Raw genomic sequence first — 8889 nt, forward strand, 5'->3', positions numbered from 1 at the left:
CCCCCGCCGCCGCCGCCGCCGCTGCTCCGCCGGAACAGGCTGGTCATTTTTCCGAGCCTCTGGGCAAAAGTGTTTCCAGCCTGTGAGCCCCTTCCCCCGGGCCCCTGGGCCGTGGCAGCGCGCCCGGCGGGCTTGGCCAGCTCACTCCCTGGCCGCCACCGGCCCCTGGCGGCCTGGTAGGCGAGGGGCCGGCAGGGTCCCTGAGTCAGAAGTCGAGGGTGCCGGCCCCCAGGCCGCCCTCGAGGAGGGGTCCTAGCGGGGCGGCGGCATCCGGGCCTGGCTAGCTGGTCATCCACACCCCCGGAGCATCCTGCGGCTGGTCCCACAGAGGGTCCCACCTGAAAAAGAAAGAGAGGCTCAGGGCCCTAGTACAACAAACTTGAACTCAGGCCTAGGGAATGTGGGTGCCCCCCCCCCCCGATAAAACTGTTTCCTCCCACGTTCTCTGCAGGTGAGAACTACCGGCAGGGAAGAGCTTACTCTGAGCCAACACCTGGGCATCTAGGTGCACTGTGACAAAAACTGAGACAGGGTTCGGCTATCCCAAACTGGGGAAGGGGGTTTAGGAAAACAGGCCTAGACCCTGAAAAGGCGAGCGAGTCTGGATTTTACCCCAAAGTCACAAGTTTCGACCACTATGGCAAGGCCAAGAAGTCCTGGGGGCCTGACTGGGGCAGGAGACCTCCCATCCAACTCCTGCTTCCCTCATCTTCCCACTCCAGGACCCCAGAATCTGGCATCCAATTTATGCACACCTCCACTAATTCTGAAAAACCAAACAAAACTTCCCTGCACACTCAGAAATAGGCATGTAAATCACCTCTGTTAGTGCAGTTAACTGAGAGCTGCCTGGCTAAAAACATCACGTTCTGGTTTTCCGACTTATCGCAAGATTTACAGTAATTTCGTTAATTGTAGAAAAGTGGCAGCTTCATTTTAAGGAACTGTTCCATTAAAGGATATTAAGTTTGATGAAACAGGTGCAAACCTGTCTTTCCTTTCCTAGGATTGGGGATGATAATCTTAACAGCTGATGGAGAAATTTTCATGTGAGCAATCAACCTGATGACCTTCTTTGCCATGCTCACAGGAGTCAAATAACTGTGAAGAGGGAAAAAGAAAGTGCCTGCATCCCAGAGCCAGAAGGTCCCCCTGTCCCTTTAGGTCTGCTCCCTCACAGGTAAAATGGAACCGTATACTGTCACCAATGCCTTTCAGGGCCGCCCTGCTGAGAGTATAACCTCCTTCAAACTTCCAGCTCCCTGATGGGCATGGAAATGATCCAGCGCTCCTGCTCTGAATCAGAGAAAACTGGCTGGGTGTCTGCCTAGTCCCAGGGAAGCAGGCCATCTTCATGAACAGGAAAACAGAGGGACATGGGTTCCCGACACTGGTGTCACAGAACTACAGTCCCCTTCCCCCACCATCCCTGTCAAGACCTGTTAACACTCTGGTGCCTCAATACCTAGATACTTTTTCTACGCACACACTTCCATATGTTTGAATTTTATCTTACGAAGATGTAATCAAACGATAAATTCTACTACACAGCCTATTTTCCCACTATCTTCCACATCAGAATTCTTAGATCTACTTTATCATTTTTAATGCCTGAGTAGTATTCTGTCAACTGAGTGAAACATGATTTGTCATCTAATCTCCTCCACCCCATCTCTTCACGATGAGTAAGTCACAGTTCCAAGAGGCCAAAGTCATTTCACAAGGACATACAGAGGAGTAACCTCAAGTGATCAGTGCAAGAATGTTGTTATGAAAATGAACCCAGGAAGGTAGCCAAGGATGACATGGCCTGCCATAGCCAGCTTTAGGCACCACCACCACCCTCCATTCCCACACCTCCCATCAACCCTGACACATCAGCTTGGAGGGTGCTTGCTGCTCAACTCTGCCAGAAGCCATGAGAGGCTGGGCTCCACCCTGGTGGCTGCCTTTGTCCTAGGCTCTTAAGACCAAAGTCCTCTGGAATAAAGCAGCTATCTCCCTGCCTCTCTAGCCATTCAGTAAGAGAGAGGAGGCCCTGGCTCTCACTTTGCAAAGGCAGTCCCGTGGGGAAAAGCCAGGATGTGATGTACCCCTGGTAGAGGATGGGGCCCACACTTCCCCATTAACAGCCCTCTGGATTGGCCCGGGGTGTCTGAGTGTTGGGAAGCCGCCAAGAGGCATTCTCGGCTCACACCATTTACAGTAAGTGTGCTGGTTCTGACCCAGGCGGCAGTTCCTGCCCTGCCACTCCCCAGCCACCGGAGTCTCCTCTAATCTCACCTCAGTAACCTCACCTTTACCTCTGGTCTTCAATATGAATGAAACAGGATCCTCTAGGTGCAGCCTGGAATGTGTCTAGCTGCAGGGTTGCTTGTGCCACTACCCCAGAGGGCTGACTAAGCAGCCAGGAGCCGCAGGTACCGGTACACGATGTGGATCCCCCAGCACCAGGATGTCAAACCCTGGGGTTCCTTCAGCCCTCTGGAAGGAGATGCTGACCCACACAGCCCCAGGGGAGGCCTGGTCAATCGGAGATGCCACAGCTCAAGCAGCTTGAAAAAAGGCTGTGTGTGCCAAGACTCTACCGACAGCTCTAACCAGTCCCACACCCTGCTCCACATTACAGACAAAGAGGTTGACACCCAGCTCTAGGAGGGCGTTACCCAAAGACAACAAGCCAGTAATGGCAAAACCTAGACTTTTCCATCAGAAGGCAAGTTCTGTGGATGAGTAGACAGTGGCTTGGAAATGGTTATGGGCATGCAGAGAATAGCATTCGATATACCAAAGCACCAGTTTTACAGGCTTCTACAAAGACTCAATTAACACCAGGCAGGCATATATGAAGGCACCCACTGCTCGGCAGACCACCCCCATGCCCCCTCCCATAAGAGCTTGGGTGCAGAGTCACAGCAGGGGCTGATGTCTGGCTAGGTGGCCTGGGAGCAGAGGGAAGGACAGTCTTCAGGGTCAGGCTGCCTTTGCAACCAGCACTGTTCGAATGAAAAGCAATTTAAAGCACATGAAAGAATGAAGGCAGGCTGCTCGGGTTTATGAGCTTGTGCCAGGTGCTTTCACATTTAATCTGTATTACAACTGCAGAGATAGATGTTATCTCTGTTTTTATAGGTTTGGAAACCAGTTCAGAGAAGTTAGGTAATTTGTGCAAAGTCACACAGCCATATATATGTAGAGAAGCCATAATTAGGAGCCCACGATCTAAGAGCCAAAAATGCAAAGTCAGACTGGCAAGGCTAAGAGCCAAGGAGCTTCAAAAATGCAACCATGTGTGCCCCAGGCTCAGGAGACTGGGCACAACCCAGCTGACATTCCCGTAGAGGAAATGTGACCCAGACGGCTCTGTGGGGAGGAGATACAGAGGGGTGTCTGTTGGCTGGGCCAACAGCTGGCTCTGTGATTCCAAAGAACAACTCCACCTCTGTGAACCCTAGTGGCTGGGTGCTGGCACAGAAGGAAGGAGATAACTCGTAGCTGGCTTCTGAAAAAGGAAGTAGATCAAATCTGCTGACCCGCTAGCCACCTGGAGGTCAACTCAAAGATTCTCCTATACTCCCAGTTGTGAGCAACCTGGGGATTAGGAAGCAAAAACCTGTCCTCCCCCAGGCCCCAGGGAGCCAGGCCTTCTACCTCCTCGTGAAAGAATCCAGGCCCGTCAGGGGAGTGGCAGTGAGCCAATCTTCACTCCAAGTGTGAACAGCCAGCCAAAGACTGAGTCACGCCTGGCCCGGTCCAGGGAGGTGGTAAGCTGCCTCACAGTTGTTCTCCTGACCTTGCCCAAGGTCGTCCCAGCCAGTGTTCTGCCAGGCTGGGGAGGGTCTGTATGTGAGTGCCCAGAGCCAGAGTCCTAGCTCCCCGTCTGACTGGCCCAGTAAGGCTATGTGACTTGGAAATGACCTTACTTCTCTGAACCTCAGGGATACTATCTACTTGGGAGAGCTTTGTGACAAGACTTATATGGGTGCACTGGTAAGCACCCAATGAGGCAGATTGGTGTGGCCTTGGGAACAGGCTGTGGCCATTGTCCTGGGCGACACTCACACCCTGAGTGATCTTATTCAGTTCTGGTACATTAAATGCCATCCACACACTGAATATTGGCCCCCGACTTACCTCTCACCCTGAGTTGTCCTGGCAACTCCATACCTCCCACACCTGACCTGCTGATTTGCTTAGATGCCCAATAGCAGTTCCAACATCCTGGTCAACTGGCTTCATGATTCTGACTTACCCCAACCTGCTCTTCCCCTGCCTCCCTGCTAAATGGCAACTCTGTGCTCAGGCCTCACGCTTGGGAGTTGTTCTGGTACCCCACACGGCATCGCGGCAGACTGGTTTTCCAATCATCAAAATGATGGGAGACAGACTCGGCCTCCAGCCTCCACTGCCACACCCTCCCTCCCTCCCTGACCCTCCACTGCCTCCCTACCAACCACCACTCATGTTCTGTCAGTCCTCTGCTCCAGGCTCCTTAAAGACTGTGTCCACAGAACACAGCCCAGAGCTTTGCCAGGCCCCACATGGTGCCTACCTGTGCCACCTCTCTGACTAGGTGCAGCTGACAAACCACTCGCATGTACACACATACACACATCCTCACTCTGTGCCGCCCCCCCACCCCAGCCCCCCTGCGTCCTTGCTAGTCCACCACCAAGCAACACACACTCCCATCCAGGGGACTCTGAGCTTACTTTCCCTGCTTGCCACATTCCAATTGCCTGCACGGCACCCTCCCCCTCCCTCCTGTGATCTCTACCTTAGCAGCCCCTTCCCGCCCCATCTGCCAGTGTTCCCCAGCCTTCATCCTGCTGTTTTCCTCATCATATCGACCACCCAAAAAAAATTAAGCTTTTAACTGTCATTGCCCATCCCCCCCGACTAGAATATAAGCTCATGAGGGCAAGGTCTTCCTGCCTTATTCACTGGAATGTCCCCAGTGCCTGATACTGTGCCTGGTTCTCACAGCAGATATCTGCTTGGTGGACAGGGAAGGACAGAGATGGGAGCACAGGACTATGATTCTTCTCTCCTTTCACCTCAGGCTCACAGCAGTGAGGGCAAAGGGAGCTTTCTCATGTCAAATCTTTTTTCCCTCTGTGTTCTCATTTGGTCCTCACAACAAACCTTACACTTATATAGGGACAGATAGGATCTCACTTTACCAAAGAAGCCACTGAGGCCAGGCGGCCCAGTGTCATGGTTAAGGTCGCATGAGCTGCCTGTGGTCTGGCATGTGGGCCTCCTCCCTAGCATACTAGGCTGGTGGCAGGCTGGTCACCTTCTTAAGCCAACATCAGCTGCAGAGGACAGAAGGTTGACCCTCTCCAAGATCTGACTTGACTTTCCACGGCCAGGACCTGGAGGCCTCCTGTGGAGGTCTGGGCCAGGAGGCCAGAGATCCCACTTACCAGCCCTTTTCCTGCCCTCCCCTATCCTCTTCTGAAAGGGGATGGGACTGGGATTGCCCCAAGTCAACTCTGCTGCTGCACAAACCTGGCATCCTCCCCTGAAGATCCCCGAGAGATAAGACCAGGTCTTGTGATCTGGTCAGCAGAGAACTCCCTGTCCTTTCTTTACTTGGACCTGGGCCCAGCCCAGTGACACCAGCACACCAGCCCACTAGGTGGTGTTCCAGGGCTCAGGCCTGACAGCTCCCAGAGAAAGGGCAAACAGCAGCTTCTCTCCTAGAACCCAGAATGTGCCCGACTCCCAGCCTTCCTCCCACTGACTAAAAAGGAGAGGAAATACCCAACCACCCCAGGAGTCTTAGAATCCAAAATGGAGAGTTTCAAAATAATGTATTCAGGAGTCGGAAATATTAAGACATGCATGCCTCTACTTCTATCCCTGGTCCTTGCAGACATGACTAATCCATCTAGCTATTATTGTCCTGTGGAACCCACAGAGCCTCAGAACCCAGAAATCTGGGCAAGTCACTACCATGTTATTAGAGTCTGTGAGCAAGACTCAACCTGCTTGCTGGTCCTTTATTTCCTGTATGAAGGACAGGCCCTGACTTTACTTTGTCTCAAGAGGAATCCAGAGGGGCCAGAACGAGGTCATATGACCCCTGGGATGCTTGTGTAACCATGGCTAAGTCCTGGGGAGACCTCAAGTGGGTAATGGCAGCATTAATGGAGAGGCTGCTGGGCCCAGGGCAGCTGCATCCTTGCCCAACTGTCACCTCAGAAGCCACAGGGGTGGGGTGCAGGGAAGTCTGCCCAAGCTGCTTGACTTCAGAGTTGGAGAGGCTCCAAGCAGGGGAAAAGAAAAGGGAGGGGGGTCACAAGAGGCAGGGAGAGGCTCTAGGGCGGGGGTGTGTGTGTGTGTGTGTGTGTGTGTGTGTGTGTGTGTGTGTGTGTGCGAGCGCCCAGCAGGGAGGAAAAGGGACATCCCTGACAGAGGCACCTTGTCCTCCTGCCCTGCGCAGGCTTGTTTTCTTCCCAAGTTATTAATGTCACTGCAGCTTCAAAAGCTGGTGACCTTTAAATGCCGAGCCTCCCTCTCCCGCCCAAGGCGCGGAAACAGCTTAATGGAAACTCAAACGGCCACAGCTGCTGGGGCTTCAGTAAAGCCAGCCTCCTTCCCAAGCACCCAGAGCTGCCAGCGGCCACACCTGTGCCCGGCCCCAGGCCTGCCAGCGGGGCAGCGAGGACCCTCCGGCACAGCCACTGGGGAGGGAGGTCAGGCTGGACCTGCGGAGGAGAGGAAAGGCTGACTCTGCTCTGCATGCCCTGCTGTGTGACGCCTGAACTGGCCACTCACCTCTCGGGGGCCATCCCCCAACATTTAGTCCAAGCTAAGGTTGAAACTGACCCCTCTGCTCCCCACAAACACACAAAATATTTTAAAAATCTGTAGGAGGAAAAAATACTTCCCTAATTTTTCTGTCTTGCCTCAACTTCTGTTGCCCGACCCATAGCTAATGGGGGGCGCAGGGCAGGGACATTGGCGAGAGGTTTTAAAGGAAGTTAACAAGGTCCCTCACGCACAGAAGGCCTGGCTCAGAGCCGCAGTCCTGAGACACTGTTGTTCATCTCTGTCCTGAGGCCCAAATCCAGAGCTTGGCTGCCGTAAAAGGTGCCGTCAGGAAGCCAGCTCTGTCTTCCAGATGAAAACAGGTCATGTGTTTGGGTCATCTTGGTGGAAGAATGGTAACAACAGTGATGATGTTAACATCATGCTTAGTGCCGGCTTTTTTGCGTGCCAGTAACTATTCCAAGTGCCTCGTGAGCGTTAACTGTTTTTATCTTCCTCATAGCCCTAAGAGATGCACATTGCCACTGATATTTTTTTGAAGATAAAATAATGAGGCATTGGAAGACCTGATTGACTTGTTCACGGTCACACAGCTAGGTGGCCCAGGGGGTCTGGTTCCAGATTCAACATTGGAAATCCCTGGGGCTTACTCCCACCCAGAGGCATCTCTGGAGCTGAGCAGAGCTGGCACACAGCAAGAGCTCATGAGGGAGAGTGAACTGAGAGGCTGCTAGTGCAGGTGGGTGCTATACTGGGAGCAAAGGAGGAAAACCCAGAGGACAAAGCTTGATCAGGAAGGAATGCCGGAGCCATGGCCATTTCCTTATAAAACCTTTTCTCCACTTTATCAAGGTTGTCTAGTTGCCAGGGCAACCATTTTCCATTTCTACCTGAGCTGGTTGGGACTATTTCCACAACAATCCCTCTCTCCATCAACAAATGCCACCAGCTTGGCCTGGCCAAGACACTCCACCCAGGCACATGGGGAGAGTCTGAGGCTCAGTGGATGGAGGGTGCTGCTCCCCTGTTCCACTCAGCAGCTGCAGACCCCCTTTGGACTAGCAGGAACCTGGGACCGAGGGGATGACCCAGACGGGGAGCAGGGGGCTCTGACAGCTCAGGCGTAAGGCCAGTGAGGCTGGGCTGACTCCAGGCTTGAGCTGGTGCTGCTGGCCCAGGCCCAGTTATTGGGGAAAGAGGAGACAGAGCACTTCTGGGCCTCTCTCCTTCAGGCAGTTAGGCTGATGGTCCCTCTACAGGCTAGGCCTGGATGACCTGGGCTGCATATGGAGATCCAGAAAGCACCAGGGGACATCTCTGGGCTCCCAGATAGGCTGTCCATCAATGACACTGCACAGCTTAGTAGCATGTGAACACGCCCCAGGAATCCAGGTCAAGGAACCCAAATTTAGGGAGGGGTGCTCAATGCGAGCAGAGAAGGGTCCTAGAAAAAAGTCCTAATACCTGCCTTTCACCCCTCCCCGCCCAAGCCCCACAACACACATTTTGCAGCCACCCCTGAACTGATCCATGAATCCCACTTCTGGGGGGGGGGGGGATATGGATGATTCTGTAGCTCTATGTGCCCAAAATGTAGCTCATGTTCCTTGAGATTAAAACACTAAATGTCTAATAGGAGCCTGGAAAATTACATAATACAGCAGTGAGTGAAGATGAGGCACCTCTGTATGCCCAAGGCTACTGCAAGGGGAACTTGTAGGTCTTACATTTGTATTGATTAGTCAAATGTTATTGATTGATTCAAAAATAATCAAATAAGCTAGAGAGAATTGCCACAGGTCTGTTTTCATATGCATATTGTCTACAAGGGCGGGAATTCTTTAATAATGACAATGGCAATTATCTCTGAGCCCTTACCCTGTGCCATATAAGTTCTAAGCCCTTGGGGTACATTATCAAAGCCCACTATAAAGCACATTATACCCTGGACCAGGCGAGAAAATAACAAAAATAATGAACATTTTAAAGAGACATTTTGTGGGGGTGGAGTGGGGAATGGGATCAAAAACGGGGGGGGGGGAAGGGAGGGAAATGCACGGGACTATGGTGGTGGCACAGGGGTGATTTGGTGATGGGAAACCCGCGGGG

Source organism: Condylura cristata, unplaced genomic scaffold (genome assembly GCF_000260355.1).
Source record: "Condylura cristata isolate star-nosed mole 26May11 unplaced genomic scaffold, ConCri1.0 scaffold00017, whole genome shotgun sequence".
NCBI classification, from domain to species: Eukaryota; Metazoa; Chordata; class Mammalia; order Eulipotyphla; family Talpidae; genus Condylura; species Condylura cristata.